The sequence below is a fragment of the Neodiprion virginianus genome, chromosome 4, assembly GCF_021901495.1.
Source record: "Neodiprion virginianus isolate iyNeoVirg1 chromosome 4, iyNeoVirg1.1, whole genome shotgun sequence".
NCBI lineage: Eukaryota > Metazoa > Arthropoda > Insecta > Hymenoptera > Diprionidae > Neodiprion > Neodiprion virginianus.
The window spans coordinates 14,584,804-14,612,156 of NC_060880.1; the positions used below are offsets into that span (position 1 = coordinate 14,584,804).

Sequence of the window (27,353 nt, forward strand, 5' to 3'; positions counted from 1 at the left end):
GCGACGGGGAAACGCGAAATTTATATTCATAAATTTCAATCGCCCTGGGAGTTTTTATCACAGCTTACAACATGTGTGATGTGTATTCGCATGCCCTTTTCACATTCCATACGTTGTACATCGTGAATTCTCTAGATTATTCCATTTACTTCTTCGATCTATACGCTCCGCATATATTTATATTTTATATTATTACACGCGTTACTCCTATCTAGTATTGCTCGTCGTCAGGGCTTTACTGTATTTGTACTAAGTACTAATTGGTTTCAAGTACTCGCTTACACATTTTAAAATTCAAGGTTCTATAATTTCCGCAAGGATTCGCTTTATCTCAGTAGTTAACATTTTCTCAACTCGGTAACTGCAGATGGATAAACCCCTTGTATATACCTATATGCAGATTATAGATATATCGCATTTAATAATATAAGTATGTAGATGTATCTTTATGCCTAGTTCCTAGTTAATTCTCTAGATATATCCCTAGAGATAAGTTAGCTAACTCTCTGCATACAGCCACGTAGTCATACACACGTGTTATAATAAAGAGTCCTTCTAACCCTAAGACATCCACCTCTAAAATACCCTACAATATATTACAGTAGGCAAGAACGAAACTCGGAAGAGACATTATACCGAGAATCCTTCTTGACAAGATCTGCTCTGACGATTGCAGCTAGTCTAGTTTATAGGCGTAGCCAGCCTTGTAAAAATGTTACCAGCATGATAGGCAGAGTGACCGGTGCATAGTGGATCGCGGCAGCGTCGTGATCCATGGATTCTTAAGGTGCGTTCCGAAATTAGCTGGTGGCACTAAAACTCCCTAGAGTAGAAGCAGAGCTATTCAAGAACTCGGTAGCGCAAAGTAGATAAAAAAATGTTTTGAATGTACTGGGCGTTTATTTCGGAACGCTCCCTTAATAGGCGAGAGGTTACTGCCGACTCACTCAACAGCCAGTCGATTCTAGAGAATTTATTCTTGTCAGCGAAGGTTCCCTTCTGGCTACGAGCACGAATGTCAGTCAATCAAAATTAAGCAAGTTGATTCGTGCGTACTACGATCAGATCCTTTCCAGAAGAACTCTTAGCATACACGTGAAATAAAATGAAATAAAATAAAATGAAATAAAGTGAAGTAAAAAAAGATTGAGGAAAGAAAAGAGAGTAAAAACCAAGCGAGAAGTAGCTGGAACGAAATGAAACTGAGCTGAATAAATGTTTCAAATGGGGAACGAGCGAGTGAGCGAACGAACGACAGAGAAAGAGAAAGAGAGGGTGAAGAAGTAGAGGCTCTTATTGAATTGCGGAGTACAGATGAAATTCAATTCGGTGTAATATTTTATTCTGTTTTCGAAATTATGATTTTTCATTTCGTCTGTATATCTTGGTAGTTAATTATTTCACGTAATGTTTTCGGTTAAAGTTTGACACATTATAGAAGATATACATAAATAATTGAGGATGATCAGGTCGATCTTTGCCGTAGAGAGGCCCCAGACTCTCTGTTCTCACACTCATATAGTATAATCCCGACCCGATCCTATATCCCATTATCATCCTTGTTCTTCTCCTCGTCCTGGTATAGCGAACAGAAACTCAGCAGCAGCAGCAGACCGACCGTTTTTCGGTAGGATTAATTGCCGAGAAGTATAACGGGGATGAATCATCCCTCGACCGCCACCCCAGCCGTGTCTATATAACAGGGCCTCTATAAGATAAGGTGGGCACGCTTCGGTCGTAATAGGTATATATGCGCTTCACGAAAAAGACAATGCCGTTCGCGTTTTGATAAGGGTTCTGCTGAACGCTGCTGCTGTTCTCCACCAACGGAGTAGGTGTAATAGATATATGCCGGGTTATTTCGTGCACGTAATTCTTTACGGGTAATTTAACACGGGGTAAGTTCGCCTGGATTGATGCAATTCGGGGTACATTCTCCGATCCAATGATAGATTGAGCAGTCAGCCAATCGCAAGCAATTAAACAAAAGCTGATCATCAAAATCTGGGCAGCAGAAAACACGTAGATTTTTGGAAAAATATACCCTGAGAAAGAATTGCATAAATTCAGGCGGATTTTGGTCAAATATTTACCCTGACAATAAATTGCATAAATGCAGGCAGATCTGCCCTAGTTTAAATTACCCTCATGCCATAAGTCGTTATGTACGAAACACCGAGCTTTACGACCTCCAGACCAAATAAACTGGATCATTGCAGCATTTGATACCCAGTCTCAAACCTAGTTGCAGCTGCAAAATAATCAGAGGTGGAGAAAAAGGGAGAACGAGAGAGCACCGTGGCAATAGACTATTTGTTTAATTCAAACGTAGAGAAAATCCTAACTACGTCACGAGATCTCAACACAAATTTGATGTTTTTCCATAATTTGTTGGAAGGATGTGAAAACACTCGAAATTTTTTTTTTTAAATCATTTGTCGAACCAATCAAACCAAATACCTGTTCGTACATAGAGTAAATTATTTTCGTAGATCAATTTTATTGCTTTTTTGTTTTGATACAGTAGACACATTTGCATATTCTTGTATTAATAACGTCTTGCTATCGGTATTCTCTTTTCCCTCGCTTTCCTTCGCTTCCTTCCTTATTTACATCATTCTGACTCCTCGCCTCCACCTCTCAGTAGTTGAAATCTGACTTCCGATTGGAATATCTTCTAAAGAGATGTACAGCCGTTTAATTCTACCGACGACATGTACCGGATTAAAAGCCTTGCTTGAAATTCAATTACCTACCTTGGCTTTGTCGAGTGGCATGATCCAGCGGCCCTCCCCTCCCACTCCATCCATCCGTCCATCCATCCGCCAATATATCCACTATATACTCGGTGCGTTCTCGTCGAAGGGATGAAGATATTCGCGTTTCATTACCCTTATACGTTTTTCTCCTTCTTTCTATCCCTCTCTCTCGCTCTCTCTCTCTCTCTCTCTCTCTTTTTCACGGAGACTCGCTTACTTTTATTTCCCTTTCATATCATATCTGTATAAATAATCATCATTGAACAGTTCATCTCAACATATTGCCTTCATTTAATTGTCATCTTTTTCTCTTTCTCTCTCTCTCTGTCATTTTTAATCTAATTACTTTTCGTGCCTTCTAATACTGTCTTTCTCATTAATTTTATTTACACACTAATTTCATTACGAATCCTTTAAAACATACATCGATAATTAATTTCCTCGTTTTTAATGGTCCTCGTTTTTTTTTGTCACGCTTTTTTATATTCCCAATTATAGAATATCGTTAATTAATAGTCAATTCATTCACCCCCGTTCAACTGTTTCAATCTTTACTCACAATCACTGACTATTCACGTGGTTCACATGAGACAGAAACAAACAACATTTTCGTTACAAACGAAATCAAGAAAACGGTATCCGAATTGACGCTCATTTTTCGTTCGTCACATTTTATCCTCTCCGTCGAATACCTCACTGGCACAAAACAACACGCCGCACAAACACGTTCTTTATTTCAATAGTTTTTTCATTTAACCTTGTCTACCGGATTGTCAAAAACAGACTGCCGGTTTAACTAAATTTGAAGACGTTGACCAAATTCCTTTGGTACACTCACCAAGAATGACCAGAAACTCTACAAGCTACTCATCGTCTTCTTCTTATTTGGTAGGCACCTTTCCCCAATCCCATGACTCAACGAACATTACAGTTTCGTTGAGTTCCTCTTTCTAACCAAGCCTCATGCATATAATAATAAACAATTGGAACGCGACTTGTTGCGTATATGTCATAAAAGCACCAAACTACTTCGTCTCCCAAATACAGGAATCTATAATTCTTACGAGCCTCTGAAGCACTCGTTCGCCGATTTCACCATCACCACGATTTCTCGCGAAAATCCGGAGCTTCTGGCTCCAAGTCCCGCCGGTTTCGGTGTCGATGGTACGACTGGCGAGGTCGCAGTGAGGCCGCCGAGGCTGGGGGTTGCTGGAGCTCGTTCCCGCGCACCGTCGGCCACCCCAGGCGGATGCCTGATGCCATGCCGTCCTTTTCGCCCCTCGAGCCCCGGCCTACCGCGGGTTCCACACTCTCAGCTCGACCTGCGGCATATCTCTACCTACCTTCCATTTCACCCCGTATCCCAAATAATCAGGATCATCGATTGCCAGATTTATGGATATTCGCGGATCAGTCGTCATTCCGCGCCCAAGCTGAAACGAGGTTTATTTTCTTATAAAGTAAGTGTAACAGTTACTGACCCTTTCCCAGTTATTGACCTTCTTTGGTTGTACCTGTTTGATTCTAAGTTCTACAATTACCAAAAAATGAGTTTTTATAGCATCTAACCCTCTAGCAATTGGTTTTAGTCATCGAGAAACTCACATTCGTGCCGTCAGTTTATAATTTTGTAAAATAACAGGGTCAATAATTCGGTCTAAACGTGTCAAGAACTGGTACGCACTTACGTTATTCTGCACTGTAGAGTGGAAGAAACGTGGTGCTATCGACATTGGCTTCTGTGAACAGCTACTGTAAAATAATTTCTTTCAACAATTTGATAATCTACCATCAGACAGTTACAGGTTGAGCCAAATTTTTCTTACCAGTGTCCGGTTTTCATTGTCATAGTGAAGTTAGCATCGCTTTAGTAATATTTAAGAAGTTTGATTTTAAAATTCATGAAGTTCACATACACAGATCATTCTGAAACTGCAGTAATTATGAAGTATACAGATGATCGATTATGATGTAACCAGCGATTTGGTATGAAGTATGCATCGTCTTGAATCCACATTGAGTAAGTTGCGGTACATTTTTTGTAGTAAATTTTCACGTTCTGTAAGTGAATTCTTGGTTTACCCACTGTGTCGTTCTATTGGACATTTGATGCAATCATAGGTTTTGGTTTTCGACGGCCAAATGACGCAAATGGTTGATCAGAGAAGGAAAGAAAGGGGGGAAGAGTGGATGGTTAATATCGTACACACGTATAGAACCTCGTATACTACCCCAAGGGGCTCCTTGATCAAGACAACACTCCCAACGTTTTGGGAAAGAGAGCCGGATATAACAGGCTTCTCTCTTCATGTGCCAACCGTGTTCATTTATGCACGTACGGTGCATCGAGTATTATTACCCTCTGCCTTTCCCTCTCCTTCTCCCTCTCCCTCTCGTTCTCTCTATTTTTCTTTCTCTCTCTGTCTGCCTGTGTACTATTCGGATTAAAATCGATACTGTTTTTTCCGATCGGTATCGATATAAATTGGCTTCTTATCTCATGTATAATGTACAGTAGGAGCGATTCGATATGATGCTGAATCAAACAGATATTTCGTCGCCGACCGGATAAGGTGTAAGTGCTGTACCATATTTCAACCGTATATAATATGTCCCACAACTGTAAGAGAAACTTAGCTTGTTTTACTCATATCTTCTTTCATTTACTCTTAGTTTTAGCATTTTTTTTTCACTTTTGAACAGCTTTTAATCCCTATTTTTTCTATGTATTTGAAGGCTTAAACCTACATACACAGAATATTGTAAAAAACACAGTATGAGGGAAAAAATAACCAAGAAAGTACCTGTATTGTATGATTAGTATCTCCTCTCCAAATTTGTCGGAAATTAAACGAATCTGGTGTACAACAAAAACCAAATCATATTTTCCGATTATATCATACAGCCATAACTGTGCAATCGTTAATAACTTACAAATCTTTGACTGAACTCGAAAATTGATATCGAAGTTGACATCGAACTCTTACATCGATTGGCTTCCCATGCTGCACAAGCTTATAGGTGTTATACCGGGGATTTCCTGCCGCGTTGTATACTTTACTCAAGCGTATATGCTACGTCATGTACATACATACATACATGCATGCATAAATCTCGAGTTTCGATGAGCTCCGCGGCTACTCGTAGTTAGTATGCCTGTGTCTGTCTGTTCGCTGTCGGACTATTTCGGCGATGCAAATAATTTTATTTTATTTTCATTTACATTTTGTCGTATTTTTTTTCCCCTCAATTTCGTTTTTTCTATTTCACTCCACATTATCCATTATATGCAGTAAAATGATGCTACCGTAGATACATGCATACACTTTGCGCTTCGGCATAACTTACAATTAAATGGAAGTATACATATGGGTACAGAGAGGTATGGGGGAGAGGCGTGCAAAATAAGCACGCTAAGAAATTGACTCTTTAAATAGAAGTTTGAATCGATGGATTTTCGAATGGTTACCAGAAAACGATAACCTGACCAATGCCGAGTGTTGAACACCCTTGCCTAAAAAATTCTGAAATTGCGAACAAAATGAGCACTTTTAAAATTTTACAAATTTTTCAAAATTGAATAATGTTTTAAATTTATTTTCGTATTTACTTTAGAATACTTTGAACATGAGAAGAGCTATGTATAAGAGGCTTGTAGAGAAAAGGTGAGCGAAATAGACCCCTTCAAAAGTAGGTTTAATAATTGTATAAATTTGTTTATCAACTCACTAAAACTTTGAAAACGAAATTATCTATGTCAATAAATCTAAGAGTGAAGCAGCCAAAATACCCCCGGAATCGAAGCGCTAATAGGGAACTTGCATGTTTTTTAATTTTAATTTTATTCGAAAGTAGAATGAAAAATAATGAATTCCCCAAGACGGTTTTATTTACACGCCATATTAACGCCAGAAAATAATTTTTTGTCCTCTAAATTTTCTCGGCAAATTTGAATCGGCAGCCATTTTGTTGGACCCCTCTATCAGCGCTGCCAGGTGTCACGTTCGGGTACTATGCTCGGCTATAAACACTGTCTGCTTCGAGCAAACCGGAATCCTAAATGTAGTTTGCATCGCACCAAGCCTTCCGTTTTAATACATTATTTGGCACTCAGATAAATATCTTTTCTGGAGTTGAACTTGTTGTATTTTTACAAGATGGTACAAAGCAATACATGTACCAATCTAAATTTGGTTGCGGAGCTGATGGATCCATTGTTGTCTTTTTATTTTAACCAAACTAAAAGTTATTTACTGAGATAAATACAATTTTGACAACGTCAACTATGCTTCAGAGCTTCAAATATTAATATTGCAGGTTAGGATTCCGGCCTGCTCGGAGCAGACGGTGTTTACAGCCGAGCATCGTGCCCGAACGTGTCACCTGGCGGCGCTGATAGAGGGGTCCAGCAAAATGGTTGCCGGTTCAAATTTACCGAGAAAAATTAGTGTAAAAGAAAAAATTATTGCAGCGTTAATGTTGCTCGAAAAAAGAAACTGTCTTGGTAAATTCATCATTTTTCATCTTACTTTCGAGTCCAATAGAGGAATATAAAGATTTCAGATGCATGCAGGTTCCCTATTGCTGATTTGAATCACCATGCAGATCTGAAAATTATAGCTTCATCGTTTATCAAATTTTGTCAGCCTTAGCTCAAATGTCCGTAAAAAAAAAGCATTTCTCAATTTTCAAAATATATAAAAAATTGTCAGGGGTGCCCATGTTGCCCAGGCCTCCTCTACATGTTGTGTACATACACTGCGACGATGAGTGAAATATTAACGCTCCTGTGGAACAAAAGTGAAAAAAAAGCAAACCAGTAAAAGAAAAATCGAACAAAGTGAAAAAAAGGTGAAAAAAACCGCCTTTGTTGAACATGTGGAGAAAATCAATGCGCGTCACATACTTGTGTGTATACCAGACGTACATACTTATATGTACATGCAAACATATGCCTGCATTTTCTTTGTTGGGCCACGTGTGCTGCATGAGCGTGAAGCTTGTCAGAGGGTTGGAAATTGTTATTTTTTTCCAATAAACAAAAAGTATTATCTTTAAATACGTAGGTATACGTGTAAGGCATACCATGCCTTAATCATCATACGTAAGTTCAGCCAACGGAGAGCAAATAGATCAATCATCGAATGAAAAGTAGTTGCGAGCTGTAAAAAAATTATTCCTAAATGTGGTACGGGATCCGATAACTAATTAAAAAGAACAAAGTGCAGAGCATGTGTATTATTAGGATTGTCACTTTGCAATGCGTCATCTGGTGGTAAAAAAAAATCAAAATAATACAACCAGGCTGACAGCTGACCGTTGATCGTATTTTTTCGCGTGTGGATGATAGAACGAGTATATCATTGATTACGTTTAATTAATTTATGTTACAGGAATAGTTTGAAACCCCAAGGATTACGATTTGCCTCCATCAAAATCAAAAACTTAGGTTAGGTATGTCGTGATAAAATGGCGCCGAGAACCAGACTCTGACGTCATGAGGACATTTTCCAATCATAAGGCGTGCTGTTATCTGCGGAGCATTGAATCTTCCCATTCAGGATTTGAAATAATTGTTAATATGTTATGTATTCGGATGAATAAAATCTAGAGTGTTCAACGAATAATAATGATTTGAAGGCTAGTAATATTCATCTTTTTTCTTTTTACGTATTATATACGGAGTACACGACGGAACTTTAATCCTTACACCTGAAGGAAAAATCATCTTCTATGAGGCACTTGAATACATCCATCTATATTATCTACTTGGTGTAAAACCGTGCGGTACATTAAATTCGAAGTGAAATTTGCACTCCGTTCCTGTATAATACGAACGAAAGACGAACGCGGTTGACAGCAGAGTATGGGAACATTGTAGCATATTGTGTATGCACTGTATGTGCATTTGGTTGTGGTATTCGCGTGCATTGTGTGCTGCTCGCGTCCAGCGGCATCAGTAGCGCGAACTGTATATCTCACGGTTTTCTCTCGCACAATAGCCTGAAATAATGGCGATAATTTCCACCTTCCTAATCTTACCTGCACCGCAGGCACCGAGGTAAACGAGTTTCCAACTTGGCCGTACGTGATATCTCTTCTTTCCCTTTTATAATCATCACCGTTATTATATGCATGCTTGTTATTATTATCATTATTATTATTGGCTTGGCTTTTATTTTCCTTTTTTAGTTACTTCACTCATTTTCTTCCACCTCATGCTGACGTATTATTATATCTCCAGCTATTCTACGATTAACTAATATAATGCCTAACTTCTTGCAGATCGCTGGCCACTAGCAATTTTCATCGACGTTACCGACGCGGAATAAGGAGGCAGAAGATCCTCTCAAAGCGGATCCACTTCGCCCCCATATATTAGAACCTCAAAGGGACAAGTTCAGGGACTTGGACTGAGGGGAAATTTCTATTATTAGAAGGGATTATCGGATTTTTTATTACCCTGCATCGATTTCTCTCTCTCTCTCTCTCCCTCTCTCCCTCTCTTCTCACTGCAGATGATACGGCAAGCATGAGCTATAAGGATCATATAAAAACTGCAGGTAAGTTTCCAAAAATCCGTGGTACAATCTATACAGTTGTCATTCATGTGCATTTATATTCCTTTAGTCATTATTATCAGAGCATGCAATAGAAGCGGGAGAAATTTCTCTACCCCTAAATGGATAAATCATAAGAAGAAAAAGAAAAGAAGCTGCAATAAGCTTTTAACCGCAATATCGTAGGGCCGCGGACTCTAGCTTAAATCGCGAAATCAATGAAAGGGATAGATCGTTTGCCGCTAATGCATACCGCCAAACTCGTGTCTGTCTTTTAGGCGTCGCGTTAACCCGATGCGGTGGGAAATCCCCAGTCATTAGAGTAACTCGTTGCGAGTATAAGTTACGAGTAACGAAAGACGCACCTAGCACAGCTGTTCGCAAAAATCATCATCTCGCGCCGAGAAAGTTCATCTCCCCCGTTTGTTACATCGTTAATCATATAACCGCTCATTTTCGCATCTCCTCTTTGTACCTTAAATTGTCGGAGGACGAGACCCTACCAAATTCTAACCCAATTCTCATTGCCCAACGTAGAAGTTAACCGAAGATGTTTCTTTCAAATCGCTAAAGTTTGAGGATTTAGAAAATAACAAGTAGGTAATATGGCTCATGTTGATGGGCCAGTCAACCAACTTTCCGCTCGGATGCACTTCCTGCTCATTAAACATCAACAATATTTTTATCAATGGTATTTTCCTGTTCTTAATTTTGTTATTCAAATAACTTGAAAACTGTTAGATCGAATACACAATTTAGCCAGTCTTAGAGTAAGAAATGTTGCGTTGATTTATGTTGATATGTTCGTAGCAATGTAACATCAATCTAATTATACTCTAGTGTTTTTCTTCTCTCATGAGTTGGCACTACTGCAGTGTATCTCTTAAGAAATTTTTTTTTTCAATCTTGCTCTCTCGTACAGTGGTCACCCGAAAAGAGCTGAAAAAGTAAAACTTATCGTTCGTTTCTTAAACAAGAATATAAACATTCTCCTCTGCTAAAGGCAGTGTGCACCAGAAAATTAACATCATAAAAATTTAGAAAAAAAATCGTCGAAATCCGTCAATCCATCTCAAAGACATTATATTTATTTTTATTCATTTATTGATGTATTCATTCTAATATCTTGAAAACAGCTGGACCGATCAGACGCAAAATCTAATCAGTTCTAAGTGAAGTAAACCCCGTCAGTGGGAGACTAAGATCATTCAAATTCCTTCTTTTGTTGCGAGATATCATCGAACAAAAAATAGGTTACACATGCACGCACACACTTGAAATAAAATGAGCGTGAAGTTAAAAAATCATCATATTTTTATTTTAGCTTATTGGAAAATTAATTCAACTAAGGTCTCTTACAGAAATGAAATCATGTCTGTGAATCCGATGAGATTTTACTTTCTAGATTTTTGCTTCGAATGGGTGGTTGACATGAATCTCCATAGGTTACGAACAATTTTCGTATACATCACACCGCAATCGAGCCGCACGTACGCCCTGAACTTGACAATAAAAACCTGGGCATGAGCTAATTGGGAGTTTCTAGTCCTTGAAGACACCAGTTATAGGTATATCAGTGCGTGTATGCAGCGCTGCAGGCGACGGTTAAGGTCTCGCTTATTTGTAATTGGATCAGTTGGAATCAAGTTAGCGATGTTGTGCTTCAACCGCCAAGGGGAATAACGCAGCCTGGCAACTGTGCCAATGCCACATCGAGTGAAGAATGAAGAGCAAAGAAGTCACTAAAATTATTGCTGCAGCGCAGTCTGATTCCACGTTCTTGGGCTTTTGGCCTCGTTATGGAGGGTGAGGTACAGAAGGACTATCTCTGAGTATAGAAAGTGTCCATACAATATAGTGAAATTAAGATGACGTTGCTGCAAAAAAATCCCGCAAAGCGCCAATCGGATTGAACCGTGTAAAAAAATGCGCCAATCAGACTGAAGCCTTATTGCTTATGGGCGCACATTCATGTGCTTTGTTGAACCACTGTTTGCTGGTTTTTGGTTGACACTTTTTCAGATGAACACCCATATGAGATACTTCTCCTAACCGCTATTATCCATAGCTTCGTTACTGCCCTTGAGATCCTGAGACTTATAGAGATAGACTGCGCGGTCTTACGGGGTCGCTGAAGTCCAAACCGAGACAGAGATAGTCCTGGGGCCCTCTCAGTTGCACGATCGAAAAAATGGCAACCAGCCGCAAGCAATAAAGCAAGCGTGGAAGTATACTTATATAAGTCTATGTGTTTTCCTCGGCCAGTCACCGATTAGAATGAGAAGTATGGCTTCAGCTGTGCTCTCTCTTTCTAATTGCGGCATAAGGTTGGTGCACATACCACCGAAGTCGGGCCAGCGGGCGCAACAACTCGCATCGAGCTATCGTGACATCTTAGAATGTGATACTGTATATGCTCTAAGCGTGACATACAATGTGTCTATTTCTACACCGATATCAATCGCTGACTGAAAATCAATATATTTATGTCAACGTCTCTATAAATATTTAGATCTATTTCATCTTTCACACGCGTATTTTTATTCCATATTTCAACAAGACAATTTACATCTCATTCTTCATCAAGTTCAAGTTCTTTTATTTTCAAAGATCTAATTACTCTGTAAGTATCGATACAAATATTCATCGAACCTGACAATCAAATTTCTACGAATAACCATTTCGCACTCACCAGTGTTTTCCTGAACCTTTAAAATAAATCATTGATATCAATTTAAACTAGTTTTTCCCTTTGGCATTAATTCTTTTTCGTTCCATTTGCCCGCAAATTCGGCATTACGCGTCTGTTTTCAGACCGTATAAGGTTTGTTTTTAAGTGCCAGCTCAGAAACCTTATCCGGTCTGAAAACAGACGCGTAATGCCGAATTTGCGGGCAAATGGAACGAAAAATAGAATACGCGGCTCGCGCCGTAAAGAGGTCGAGCAGGAATCGCATGCCCTGCAACGACCTCTTTTCGGCGCTTGCCACGTAATATATTATTTATTATTAACCTGAGTAACGAGCATTTACTTTTTACACAGAAATTTTATTTACTCCCGATTTGGCGATGTCGATAGTCCATATATTTTCTATCGACTATCGATGTATCGACTTGAAAAACCATCGATTTTCCCGTAAAAAACATAGGTATATCGAGTTCAGTACGAGATCAGTGGCAAAGAAGATTAGGTAGAGTGGAAAGTTCGCGCAGCCAAGATCCCTAGTTTCGGAAGATCAAGACACGCGTGTTCCAGTTTTTCCCACTATAACGTGGGCAAAAATGTTCTATGCGCGTTCACCCAAAAGTATCTTATAGCGTTTTCCACTGGGGCTTACTGGCTGGGTGCTCGTGCAGATTTTTACACGCGAGTAATAGCGATTTCCACTGGGGAACTCGGTGCATATTTATATCAAACTTACATTACCGCATTAACCAGTTTTGACCAATCTTGCTCAATTTTTTCAGGTTAAGCATTAACGAGGTGTGCCCTTAGTGTCCTGACGTTCACGAAATAAATAGAAGCACGTATATATTTTGAGGTTAATCATTGTGACAGGTCAGGAATCAGAACCATACCGGGTGTTTTCCATTTAGAGCACAGTGTGACACAGTGTACAAATTTCTATTGTAAGCGGCCAATCCGGGCAAAGGAATAGACTAGAAATGTTTACACCGTGTCATATTGTGCTCTAAATGGAAAGAATCCATTGTCATACGAACTTTTGACGCATTCTCACTAATTTTTTTGCCCACGCGAGTCTTGACCGTCCTAATCTAGGGACCTTGCGCGTAGCCACCGCCGTAAGCGTCATTAGTGAGTCAGGGTTCATACCATGCCTAGTTGATTAGTGATACTGTGTCGACATGTCCATGTTACTAAACTAACGCGAGTTATTATTATGCCGCAAAGCTTACAAAGCAAATACGGTACGGTAGTGTTAACAGTGTGTTTAGTGTGAAAACGTCTTTACTAGCCAAAAATGGTACACGAATGTGGGGTGCAAGGCAGCAAAAAAAGCTCGCGTAAGCACCAAGTCATACATTTTTCCATATTCCGCAAGATCCAAAATTGTAAGTATTCACCGACAAATAACATAACCTATTCCAGTTCACTCGATCGCGATTTATTTCGCAATACAGCAGTATGTACTGTCTCAGTAATCTATTTTGTGTGCATTACAGACGTGCAAAATGGCTATCGTTTGCTGGTGTTGAAAATGTGGTGCGGAGTAGGTTCATAAAGGTAGCACCCGAGGTCAATATAATCGACTGAAAGTAGTTTAGATCGTTTGCGCGTACACTCGCTTTTAAGAAAAATGCAAGTAAAGTTAGGGTGCTGAATTTCAGCACTCGGTTTTTGGAAATGGTATTATGCGAAAGACTCATTGGATTTCGGATATATTGTCGTGTCGATCGTTTGCGCGTCGTTTGCGCAACCAGCACCGCGAAATAATTAGGCAGAAAATATCAAAATTACCACTAAAGGAATTATTTTTTCTAATTGACAATATTAGCCACCAGAATAAATTATTGAGCGTTCAATTCCATGCGTTCCAGATTCCAATCGGATAGACCGTAACTAATGTGGTAAATAGCTGAAATATTGCGTTTCATTCAATCACTTCAAATCGTTCATTTGGTTTGCGCGTCACCCAAACCTATAAAATATTACAATAATTCGATTGAGCATTCGCGCGGTGTTGAGAAAAAGTGGAATGAATACCGGGTGCTGAATTTCAGCACTCGTGCACTTTGAATATCAATCGCATATGAACCTAGTTTGGAAAATTCTAGGTACTTCGTCGCTAGAATCGTTTGCGCGTTGCTTGCGCAAACAGCGACCGCGAAAATTATCCGGAGAATAACAAAGTTGGTGTTACAATGTAGAGCGAAGGTAAACCTAGAGGGGCTAAAACATTCAGCACATGTTCAGCACCCGTTAAAATTATTGTCATGTGTTCATCGGAATTGCGCATGCGTCAACAGCTAGCAACGCGCTGAGTACTGACCGTACTGACCACGAAGTAAAGCGACTCCATGTATGCGTTGAGCTCCGGCGAATGCTGCGGTGACCAATCAGGAGCCCGGCGCAAGTCCGGCAGCGGCAACCTCCGGCATGCTGCACCGCACTGCGTTGAGATCAAAATATTTTAATTTTTCCGCAGTACCGCACGTCATTCGGCTAAAGTCGAAAACCTTCCGGGGCCATTGGGGAAACTGGCTACGAAATTTTACATGGGCGCCGTATGGGACCCATGGACTTATAAAGATAGACTTAGCGCTCTTATCAGAGATGAGTGGGGAGATCTCCAACGCCTGGCTTTTCGTAATACCAGCTAGGTTGGAGTGTCGACGTGACACCTAGGCGGCCATGCACCGAAGGTGGCCCACAATCGTGTGCCAGGTATGAAGTTAGGCGCGCTCGCAGAGTATATATAGATATACTCGTTCGATCGAGCAAGTGGTTGCCAATCGCATCCTTGTCCCCGCTCGCACAGATGTTTCCAGGAATACAAGAATTGGGATTTTTTTTGTTTCAATTACGAATGTCAGCAAATAAATGTATCTCCAGATTTGATAATTTTGGATTCAATTAGCGGACGCTGAACCAAAATAATTAACCATTTCCAGCCCGAATACTTTTTTTTTTTTAATAAATATCATCTTTTTATTGATATGAAAATATGTGACGCCTGGTGTTCTCGAATATTTGTACACGCAGTCTATGGAAAAATATACGCAGCCAGTTCGATAACATTTATGCAAAATATGCAATGGGCAAGTGGTTGGGGGAAATTTTTTTTTATCGAACTGAATCTTCCAGAGAATCATCAGCGAATTCCAAGCAAGCTCCATAAACATACCGATCAAACGCGCGATCACGGACGTAGCTGTGGTGTTGATGATATAAATTTGAAAAACTGGTAAATTCGAAAAATTAACGACGGAGCCAGGAATCGAACCTGATATCTAGCGATGCTTTACCAGAGCCTTACTCCAGTAGACCACCTAGCCGGGCTTCGCATCAGAAGCGTAAGATTCCAAAATGTAAAAAGACTTACAGACATTCTTACAGTTGTGCTCTAGAGGAAGAACACTTTATATTCACTCGTAGCTGTGGTGTGGCTGAGTGCATACCATATGAGGATGAATTTTCAATCACAGGTTTTTGCGCGAAGTTTTCCTGTATTTAAGTTAATTACTGCTGCCTTTGCTATAATACTGCATTCAAGTCTTAAACAAAACACTAAAAAAAACAAAATGTTAGATTGAGCTTAAAATTTGAGCCGAAGTTACATAAACTAAGATAATTACAAGTGCAACATTGTAAATATTGTACATTTATTGTTCATCTAAATAAATATGGTTTCCACCTCAAAAAAAAAAAAAAAACATGAGGATGGAGTGATGCGGGACACGGGTTCGATCGCAGTTCACTCTTTTCTTTTTTTTTCTTCTTAAATTCAATCCCGGCTTTTTTTTTGTATTTTCGGAGAGAAAAAAACAAATGAAAGAAAGAAAATTTCGAGAGCCGGTCGACTTTTTCCTTCTTTCCGTTTGCTTTTTTTTCTACTGAACCCACCTTTTTTGTAGTGGGGGTAACCCAGAAGAGAAATAAGGAATGAAAAAAAAACAATTCCGAGAGTGTGTAGATTTTTTTCCACTTTTCTTTTTTTTTTTTTTTTCTTTATTTGGTAACCCGGAAGAGTAAAATTTCAGCTATCTCTCTCGCAATCATGTGTCGGCTGATCAATCCTCGCGTGCTCTTAGTAGAGAACATATATATATATATACATATATTATATATATTGTTATAAAGGGTGAAATCATCAATCACCCGTGTTATCGCTTTTCTAATGATCTAGTAGTCATCTTAAACTGGAGCTTTCATATGTCTTAAAATGAATAGGGTTGCTGGTCAACAATTATTATTGTAGAAACAGTCAGTCTCTAGACTTTAAAAAGAGAACTTCTTGACCAAATACATCCATTTTCTTTCTAAAATATTCCTTGATTTGTGAGACTTCTTTGGCTCGGCGTTCGCTTAAATCGCACAGAGAACCCTTTGATTCTCTTAGTCCTTTTTTTATTTGCTCCGTTGTTACACTGGTGTCAGAAGTGGGATCTCTTCTGTGCCATTTGAATGGATTTTGAGTGAAAAGAAGTATACAAAAAAATGCAAAGATCTCCTTTGACGAGACCATCACGCGCGGGGCGACGAGCTGCCGGACGCGTTTTGTCGTGCCAACGCTCTCCTGAACCAGCGTTTCCTCTGATTTCTCTTCATTTGGAAGCTGAGGTTCAGCCCCAGCCCAAACTAGCTCTCTTGGCAGAGCTCATCCAAAGAAATTAAGATTTGCTGATGCGACAGATACAGCAGCAACATCAACATCAGCAACAGCAACAACAACAACAGCAACAGCAGCAACAAGAACAGCAGAATCTTCTGCATGAACTCCTCTCCTAACAACGTCAACAACAGGAAATCGTGTCCCAGGCGCTGATCGGGATCCTGCAAGGTGTGCAGAGGCTACAGGAGCGGCCTCAGGAACTCCTAATTCGCCCAATCCCGTCCCCAGGTAGAAGGACTTCTCTTCCTTCAGTCTCAGTCCCAGCTAGGAGGACCTCCATTCATTCAGTTCCGGATCAATCAAGGTGTGACGCCATTTATGGGGAAGGCGAAATTTCCCCTGTTGCTAATAATTTTCCACCTACTCATGTCTCGCGACAAGCTCAGGTTAGCTCTTTTCCGCAATGCCACAATGTTCCGTCACGTGATATTTCAGAAGTAATTGAGCCTCCCGTCGCGTCGTCTCATCCTAGAGTGGATATTCAGTCAGACTTCTTGGCCTTTTTAAAATCGCGCGGTACTGTCAATGTTCTCTCTCCGCAGACACAGAGCTCGTTCGGACCCAATCAGGTCTCTGTATCTGCCGCGAGTATTGTAGAGTTGCCCTCGAAACAATCAAATTTGAAGCCCGGTTCGTATGACGGTTCGTCTGCTTGGAGTCTTTACGAACGTCAGTTCAACATGATAAATCAGGTTAATGGTTGCAGTCCGTCCCTGAAAGCAGCTAATTTAACAGCCTCTTTGTCCGGTTCGGCCTTCGTAGTTCTTGGATAGCTTTCAGATTTGGATTCTGAAAATTTCGACAGCATTTGTGCGGCTCTCAAACATCGGTTTGGCGAAAAACATCCTTCCAAACTTTATTACAGTCAGTTTGAAAATAGACGTCAAGGGCCCAAGGAAGATTTAGCCTCTCTCGGAAATGACATCGAACGTCTCGCTCAACACTCCCTTACCCATTGTGCAGAAAAAGCTAGAGATCAGATAGCTCGGGCGGAATTCATAAATGCGATTCGGAATCCGGATCTTCGGTATCATTTGAGGCTCGCAGCTCCAACTTCTCTACATGAAGCAATTATTAAGGGCTCAGAATTGAAATCCATCAACGAGGCAGATTTAGGTTCGCGTCAACTTCATCGATTGAGCCAAGCTGAACCTTTGGAAAATTCCTCGTCCCGTCCTTCAGTCAATCAGCCTAGCTCAGATTCTCTTCCAGGAAGGAAAAATAGTGATTCCTCTCGTTACAATAAATCAAACTCCAATCGGCCTGTCTCAGAGTGCCAGTTTTGTGGCGTCAAGGGACATATCGTGAAGAATTGTTTCAAACTCGACCGTCAGTTGAAGAGTGCGGAAGATTCGTGGCGCAATAATGCCTCTCAGAGAGCACCCTCTAATCCGGTTTGGGCAGCGCAACCTTCTGTTCCTCAGAATTCGGGAAACTAGCTACCGATGTTTCGAAAGGGCAGATATGATCGGTTTCTTCCAAGTTCCTTAGCCCTATTGCTTCACAGTTCGTGGTAAGAGGCCTGCGGCGCACCGGCCTGTATGCTAAAGGTTCCGTTAACGGACTAGGTTGTTTGAGGGTGATAGATACCGGAGCCGAAATTTCCGTTGTTCGTCCTGATATGATTTCGTCTCTTGCTTCAATTAATCTTTCTGTATCTATTCGCACCGCTACCGGAGCAACTACCCCTGTCGTAGGTAAGATGGTCGTGCAGGTAACAGTAGCGGATTGTGTTCAATCCCCACATGAAGTTCTAGTAGCTGATACAGAAGATGAAGGCATTTTATGCGTAGATTTTCTTTCCGCTCACAACTGCGTCATTTCTACCGGGGATTCGACTCTCTGTTCTGGTTACCGTAAAATCAACCTCGAAACGTCTAGGTATATTAACTCTTCTCAACAGAAAGAAACCTCTCGTCTTTGCGCGTTTTAGAACATGTTTCGGACTCTTTAGTCGTTCCTTCTTATCTCACGGAACTCTTTACTAGGTCTTCTAAAGATTTAGATATCGCTCAGACTAACAGTCTCGTTTGCCTTTTTAACGATTTTAAAGAGACTTTCGCTAAAGACTCTGCCGACATCGGGAGATGTACCATCGCTAAGCATTCGGTAGATGTAGGGAATAACGCTCCGATTAAACAGGCAGCTAGACGGCTTCCTTTAAACGGTCGCAGAGAACTTGAAAAATTAGTAGAAGATATGAGAACAGCAGATGTTATTGAGCCGTCTTCTAGTCTGTGGGCTTCTCCCATTGTCTTAGTCAATGGTTCCAAGAGGTTTTGTATAGATTATAAGAAGTTGAACGAGGTCACCAAGAAAGATGCATATCCGCTTCCTCAGATAGGAGATACCCTTGATTTAATATCTGGTGCCCGTTGGTTCTCTACGATTGATTTACAGAGCGGTTATTGGCAAGTCGAAATGAATCCGATAGACAAAGCGAAAACAGCTTTTGTCACAGGGTTAGGTGGACTTTGGCAATTTAAAATTACGCCTTTTGGCCTTTGTAATGCACCAGCTACCTTCGAAAGAGCGATGGAATTCGCCCTTCAAGGTCTCACTGGCAAGATTTGTTTAGTTTATCTCGATGACATCATTGTGTTCGGTAAGACTTTTGATGAAGACTTGGAAAATCTTAAGCAGGTTTTTAGTCGTTTATTCCAAGCTGGTCTAAAAATGAGTCCCAAAAAATGTCATTTATTCATAAAGGATGTAACCTTTCTCGGACACGTCGTTTCAGCGGAAGGTGTTAAGACAGATCCTTCTAAAATAGAAAACGTCTCGAATTGGCCTCGTCCCGATTCAAAAGAAAAGGTTCAAAGTTTCTTAGGACTTTGTACTTATTACAGACGTTTTTTTGAGGGCTTTGCTTCTATAGCGAGACCCTTCCATGCTCTTACAGGAATTAAAGTTGTTTTTGATTGGACTTCCGAATGCGAAGAAGCGTTTGTTCTCCTTAAAAACATATTAACTTCATCACCGATATTAGCTTATCCCATCACCGATTCTCAATTCATCGTAGATAGTGACGCTTTTCTCTGTGGTATAGGTGAGGTTTTGTCTCAAATTCAGGATAACCAAGAGCGCGTTATTAGTTATTTTAGTCAGGTCTTGTCTAAACCGGAACGCAATTATTGTGTTACCCGTAGGGAATTATTAGCGATGGTAAAATTTATTTGCCATTTCCATCGTTATCTTTATGGAAGGAAATTTTTGATTCGGACAGACGATGCTTCCTTAACTTGGCTTCTTTCGTTCAAATCACCTGAAGGCCAAGTAGCTCGATGGTTTGAGAGGTTAGGTCAATATGACTTCGAAACTAAACACCGTCCCGGAGTTCTGCATGGTAATGCTGATGCACTTTCTCGTCGTCCGTGCGGGGACGATTGCAAACAGTGCTCCCGTTTAAATACACAGCAACATCCCTCGCTTAACGTTCGTCAAATTTTTCTCGTTGAAAATAAAGAAGACTGGATCATCGCCCAAGAGAAACATTTAGATCTCCTCCTAGTTCGGAATTGGCAATCCACAGGAGTCAGGCCTCAGTGGGAAGAAGTATCATCTATGAGTCAGTCTTTGAAAATTTACTGGGCGCAGTGGGACTCCTTGTTTCTCCTCGATCAGTTGCTTTATAGGAAATGGGAATCACCTGACTCCAGGTCGATACGTTGGCAGCTTCTGGTTCCTAGAGAAATATCGCCGAGATTTTGTCAAGCTTTCATGATTCACCTGTCGATGGCCATTTTGCTTCTAATAAGACTTTAGGTAGGATCAGAGAAAGGTATTTTTGGGCTCACTGCCGAGCTGACGTTGAAAATTGGTGCAGAACTTGAACGGTTTGTTTAGCCAAGAAGGGACCTCGTGAAAAAGGGAAGAGTCCTTTTCAAATATATAACGTAGGAGCTCGATTTGAAAGAGTCGCAATGGATATCCTAGGCCCTCTTCCTCCTTCTAGGTCAGGATATCGGTATGCCCTGGTGATAGCAGATTATTTTACAAAGTGGTTAGAAGTAGTCCCAATTCCGAATCAAGAAGCTAGCACCGTTGCTCGAGTTTTCGTTCGTGAATTCGTCTGTCGTTACGGAGCTCCTCTAGAATTACACACAGATCAGGGTCGAAATTTTGAGTCGAATTTGATGAAGGAGTTCTTTCAAATTTTAGGGATTAGAAAAACTCGCACCACCGCTTTGCATCCTCAGTCTGATGGAATGGTAGAAAGATTGAATAGGACGCTTCTTCGTTATCTTTTTTCTTTCGTTGATCAGGATCAGAAAGATTGGGATGAGTGGATTCCCTTATTTCTTTTATCGTATCGCTCTGCAATTCACGACACTACCGGTTTTTCTCCAGCTATGACGTTGACAGGTCGGGACCTTCGACTTCCGTTAGATTTAGAAAAGGGCGTCAATCCTTCCGTGGCTTCGTCCCAGGTGATTTTTAATTCCGTTTTCCGTCAAAAATTGGACGAGGTTCATGAATTTGCTAGGGAAAGAATTCGTATGGCCTCCGATAAGACTAAGGATCGTTATGACATCAGAGCTAGAAATTTAAAATTTAAAAAGGGAGATTCCGTTTGGTTATTTCAACCTCGTCGACAACAAGGGCGTTGTCCCAAACTCCAGAGTAATTGGGAAGGTCCTTATTTTATTGTTGATCGGATTAACGATGTTGTTTTTAAAATTAGACGTTCCCCTCGTACCAAATCCAAAGTCGTTCATCTGGATTGTTTAGCTCCTTATCAGTCAAGGGCGAGGTTTTTGTAACTTCCATGAAGGTTAGAAAGTTCGTTGACGGGTTAAGGTTAATTTGTTGTTGTTCGATACGGGAAATTTTGATACATCGATTTCTTTGGCTTGAAGAGTGCTTCGGTTCTGCAATGTATTCGCGATCCTCTCTTATTTTTCTAACCAATATGTCAGTTTCTTTTATTTTTTATAGATTTTCCCCGTCGAATCTGCCGCCTTTACCTGTTCCTGATGATACCTCCAGCTGTGCTATTTGTTCGGCCTTAGCCTGGATTTTCCGGATATTCAGATAAGATCGTTCCTTTTCTTTCTATTGAATGAGTACTAAATCCAATCAATCGCGTTTTTTTCCCCCAAATTCGCTTAGCGAATTAGGAAACCGCTTCCTCTCACTTTTGTCCTCCCAACTCTAGGGTGTACTGTGTCCGGAGGAAACCCCGGGGCCGGTTCACCTGTCCTTGTCTTGATCCCCACAAGAACTTTGAACGCCAGAAAATTTCTTCCACTGGGATCCCTTCTGTCTCCTGCCTTTCCGGAGCATCCTGACGCGATCTGTTCTCGAGTTCCTTCTTCGAGGTGTTCCAATGTGTCTTCGGCCAAGGAATCTCATGAAGAACTCACCAACTCACCCTTTACACTCACCTTTGTGAAAAACACTGAATATAATGATTTTTGGGGTTTTGAATTTAGTGCTCGGGCATCTGCTCAGTAGTCTGCATCTGATCTAGTAGTCATCTTACACTGAAGCTTTCAAATGTCTTAAAATGAATAGGATTGCTGGTCAACAAATATTATTGTAAAAACAGTCAGTCTCTAGACTTTAAAAAGAGAACTTCGTGACCAAATACATCCATCTTCTTTCTAAAATATTCCTTGTTTTGTGAGACTTCTTTGGCTCGATGTTCGCTTAAATCGCACAGAGAACCCTTTGATTCTCTTAGTCCTTTCTTAATTTCCCCCGTTGTTACAATATTATATATATATATTGTATACATATATATGTATATATTTGTCGCATCGCCAAGGAGTTCGAGATTTTCAAGCGACGCTGCGTCCAAACAGTGTTCTCGATTCCCGGCCGATGCTTATGCAAACTCAAGTGCGAGGCGCCAAGGGATCGGGCTCTATGGCAGAAGAGGTTGCGCCTTATGAGTGCATTCTGGGAACAGACTCACCCCCTTACGGGTGGTGTGGAGGGTAAAAACAACGAATGGCTTGCGCGACGGAGGGACGGCGATTTTTGGATGTGGAAACAAAGGAGGCTTTGGACACTTCTTTTGGGACCACGACCGAGAGACGACGTTCTAGATCAGTACACCGATATCTGAATATTGTATCATTGATCTGCACATGCAATAAAACTGTATTTAACCGTGTCACTGCGGCAGTCAGTGAGTTAAATTTCGTGCAATTTGACATATATATATATATATATATATATATATGTCGGCGTTAAGCCTCGGAAAGGCGGAAAGGATGTAAAGCGTTCTTTTGGGCGTTGATTATTCATATTTAGCGTGACGATCCCGACACGTCTGGTATGCTCTCTAGCTAACCCGCAACTGTCGATTTCGTCCAAGCGTTGTTATAAACAAACCATTTGTTTGTTGCTAAGATTCAGTCATTCAGCTATACTCTTAGCTTGCTAATAACGCTTGACGCTCATTTAGTTTAGTTTCATATTCAAAAGAAATATCCTTTTATTCACTTCATACATTACGTAATGGAATTATTTAACGAGATTTGTGATACTCCGACATATATATGTAAGGATGGATAATAATCAGTAGAAGCCGCACGATTAGATTTGTCTAGAAACAAGAGATTTATTCATTTAATTACCTAATTACCATATTTACCTAGTGAGCGCGTGTCGTACTAACCTAGAAATAAGAGAATCAACAATCAAAGCTATTGCTTCACAGATCTCTTCTACTCCTTCGAAGATTCAACACTCTTAATTATTCATATATTGTGACTTAGTTTCTATGCCCGTAGTTTACTTTACTAACTTTTATCAGTTACCAATTTATTAGATTATTTTATGTCTCGAGTCAAAGCTCGTGAAGGATTTCTATTTCTCCCCATCTCTCTACCCTCCGTATAGCAAGAGTGTTCCGGGTCATGCGCACAAAGCTTAAATATAATATGTCGGGGTGAAGCCTCGGAAAGGCGCAGAGGATGTAGGATTTGCTTTACGTGGATTGCTCATTGTGAAAAGCGCGATGATCCCAACATGTGATTTGTCAGGATGGCCGTGTCGGAGAAGAATAAAGAGGATGCATCATCAAGTGAATTCGAAACTTGAACTTTGATGAGTCCGCCGTATCAAGCGTTAAGCGTTATTCAACATGCTTTGAATATAGAACAAACAAATGGTTTGTTTATAACAACGCTTGGATGAAATCGACAGTCACGGAAAAGCAAGCGAATTGACCGGACGTGTTGGGATCATCGCGCTTTTTACTATGACCAATCCACGTAAAGCAAATCCTACATCCTCTCCGCCTTTCCGAGGCTTCACCCCGACATATATATATATATATATATGTTCTCTACTAAGAGCACGCAAGGATTGATCAGCCGACACATGATTGCGAGAGAGATAGCTGAAATTTTTCTCTTCTGGGTTACCAAATAAAGAAACAGAAAAAAAACGAAAAGTGGAAAAAAATCTACACACTCTCGGAATTGTTTTTTTTCATTCCTTTTTTCTCTTCTCGGTTATCAAAAATACAAAAAAGAAAGCGGGATTAAGTAAAAATATGAAATAAAAAAAATTGTAAGGAAAAAAAATCGGTCCACTCTCACTTTCATTTACTTTCCCTCTTCTGAGTTACCCGAAATAAAAAAGGGGCGGGGATTAAGTAAAAAAAAGAGGCGCCAAAAATGGGGAACAAATCGATTCACTCTCGGAATTTTATTGTTTCAATTATTTGTTTTCTTCTGGGTTACCCCCACTACAAAAAAGGTGGGCTCAGCAAAAAGAAAGCAAAAGGAAAGAAGGAAAAAATCGACCGACTCTCGAAATTTTCTTTCTTTCATTTGTTTTTTCTCTCCGAAAATACAAAAAAAAGCCGGGATTGAATTTAAGAAGAAAAAAGAAGAAAAGAGTGAACTGCGATCGAACCCGTGTCCCGCATCACTCCATCCTCATGTTTTTTTTTTTTTTTTTTGAGGTGGAAACCATATTTATTTAGATGAACAATAAATGTACAATATTTACAATGTTGCACTTGTAATTATCTTAGTTTATGTAACTCCGGCTTAAATTTTAAGCTCAATCTAACATTTTGTTTTTTTTAGTGTTTTGTTTAAGACTTGAATGCAGTATTATAGCAAAGGCAGCAGTAATTAACTTAAATACAGGAAAACTTCGCGCAAAAACCTGTGATTGAAAATTCATCCTCATATGGTATGCACTCAGCCACACCACAGCTACGTCCGTGATCGCGCGTTTGATCGGTATGTTTATGGAGCTTGCTTGGAATTCGCTGATGATTCTCTGGAAGATTCAGTTCGATAAAAAAAAATTTCCCCCAACCACTTGCCCATTGCATATTTTGCATAAATGTTATCGAACTGGCTGCGTATATTTTTCCATAGACTGCGTGTACAAATATTCGAGAACACCAGGCGTCACATATTTTCATATCAATAAAAAGATGATATTTATTAAAAAAAAAAAAGTATTCGGGCTGGAAATGGTTAATTATTTTGGTTCAGCGTCCGCTAATTGAATCCAAAATTATCAAATCTGGAGATACATTTATTTGCTGACATTCGTAATTGAAACAAAAAAAATCCCAATTCTTGTATTCCTGGAAACATCTGTGCGAGCGGGGACAAGGATGCGATTGGCAACCACTTGCTCGATCGAACGAGTATATCTATATATACTCTGCGAGCGCGCCTAACTTCATACCTGGCACACGATTGTGGGCCACCTTCGGTGCATGGCCGCCTAGGTGTCAGGTCGGAAATGGGCCACCTTCGGTGCGTGGCCGCCTAGGTGTCACATCGACGCTCCAACCTAGCTAGTATTACGAAAAGCCAGGCGTTGGAGATCTTACTCGTCTCTGCCACACAAAGGAAGTATAGGGAAGTCGGTCCACCTCTTATTTTTACACCATGCCCCTACCACTGAACTCTCTGTTAATCTCAGTGGGTACTTTCCATTTACTGACTCAAATCGACTTGTGTCGCTATTTCTGATGTATCCGGTCAATCTGGGCAAAGGAATACAACAGAAATAGCGACACAAGTCGACTTGAGTCAGTAAATGGAAAGCACCCAGCATGGTTACTGTAACATCCGACCGGAACGTCCGTATGTTTTATCGACTATTATTACTGCATGTTACTTTTATCAACCAACCAAACTCGAAGTACGAGAACCTTGTAACCATAAGGAATTAAAACAACTGTCTAACTATTTGGAATATCCCTAAATGGAAATAATCATGACATTCACTAACCAAAGCTTAGAAACCATGTTACGAGATCTTCGCACTACAAAGAGCTATAATATTATTATATGTTATTATATATCATTATCATATTAACACCATAATTAACTAACACGATCAATCCAATTATTATATAGCACTCGACAATGCCATTTGTGCATTCGGAGCTGAGAGCTATACTATAAGCAACTTACACTATACCATATAGCCTGGAGTATAGAAGACTGTAAAACCATACATAAATGTATAACCAATATAATGTAAAGATAGCACTGCTGCAATAATCCATAAAACCAGAGACTGCAAAACCTTCAAAACCGTGAATACTAATTATCCAGCACGAACTATACTCTTCTCCTTAACGCCGTATTGTAGGCAACACACGCAACGTTTTGAAGGCAATGCAGATCTCCAATGTGACGCCATACAGAGCCTCATCTAGAGAACACATTAGGAAACTTACCGACGAAACGATCGAAGGTAAATCAACTCGCAATAAACTCAAAGATACACACGTGGCAACGCCCAGTAACAGGCAACCAACAAACATAAGAAAAACGTTCTAGAAGCTTCCAAGCCGATTTATATCTCTCTATCTCTCTATCTAATAAAAAAGTTTCAAACAAATGAACAGGTAGAAAAAGATTATAATAACAATAGTAAAAAAAGACTACAACAACAATAGTATAAAAAAGATTATAATAACAATAGTATACGCATGAAGTTGGCGGCGGGGTGAGATCCCGAAAACAAAACAAAAAGCATCTAGCAAACCCTTTGACAGCTGTCATCGGCTGTTTATGACAGTCTTTGACAAATATCTTTATAGGTATCTGTTTCTGACGCGCAAAAAATGAAAATGCAAACGAAAATTATCAAGATGATTCCCGACGGGAATTGTCTTTTTCACGCGATGGCGTATTCTGTATACGGCACTCAAGATCGACACGCAGAGGTGAGACTGAGTATCGTCTCAAATATAGTGGATAATTGGTCTACATTTGCGGGTTTTATTACAGGTAATGAGTCAAACGGTTCTGTGATTAGGTCACCTGGTGATTACAAATCACATATGAATAAAAATGGAATATACGGGGGAGAAGCAGAATTAGCTGCAGCTGCGGACATTTTTAAGATATGTTTAATCGTGTATCGCGAAGAACAAATTCATCCACACCGGATCGGATCACAAAGTGAAACACAGTTCTCGCTACTCTTCACCGGCGACGGAGACAGTGGACACTTTGATGTCTTGCAGAACCAAAATAAAATTCAGATAGTGAGTAATAAGTATAAAACGTAACAATCAAATAATAGTAAATCTAAATACATCTCCAAACAGTCAAAAGGACAGCCAGGATTTACGATGACAATGAAGAAAGGAGGAGTTTCAAGCAGCAGACAAGGCGATGAAGATGGTGGATGGTCGGGAGTATCACAAAAGAAAGAGGAAAATAAAATTGTAA

The 27,353-nt window shown here is 40.2% G+C and overlaps 1 protein-coding gene and 1 long non-coding RNA gene across 7 annotated transcripts in view; one reads left to right on the top strand and one right to left on the bottom strand.

Annotated features, from left to right (window-relative positions):
* Nucleotides 1-3,971, bottom strand: part of LOC124301950 (octopamine receptor beta-1R-like) — a 59,509-nt gene extending 55,538 nt beyond the window's left edge. For 5 of the 6 annotated variants that reach the window (XR_006907590.1, XR_006907589.1, XM_046757621.1 and 2 more), the window contains exon 1: nucleotides 2,757-3,971. The gene's annotated coding sequence lies outside the window, so the exon portion shown is untranslated. Of the gene's footprint in view, nucleotides 1-2,144; nucleotides 2,241-2,756 lie in introns of those variants that run through there. The other variant, XM_046757620.1, reaches the window with a different exon arrangement.
* LOC124301972 (uncharacterized) overlaps nucleotides 1-25,861 on the top strand; it is a 50,171-nt gene extending 24,310 nt beyond the window's left edge. The window contains exons 2-4 of the long non-coding RNA XR_006907601.1: nucleotides 8,641-8,646; nucleotides 14,313-14,323; nucleotides 25,710-25,861. This is a non-coding gene — a long non-coding RNA (uncharacterized LOC124301972). The remainder of the gene's footprint in view (nucleotides 1-8,640; nucleotides 8,647-14,312; nucleotides 14,324-25,709) is intronic.
* The last annotated feature ends 1,492 nt before the right edge of the window (nucleotides 25,862-27,353 follow it).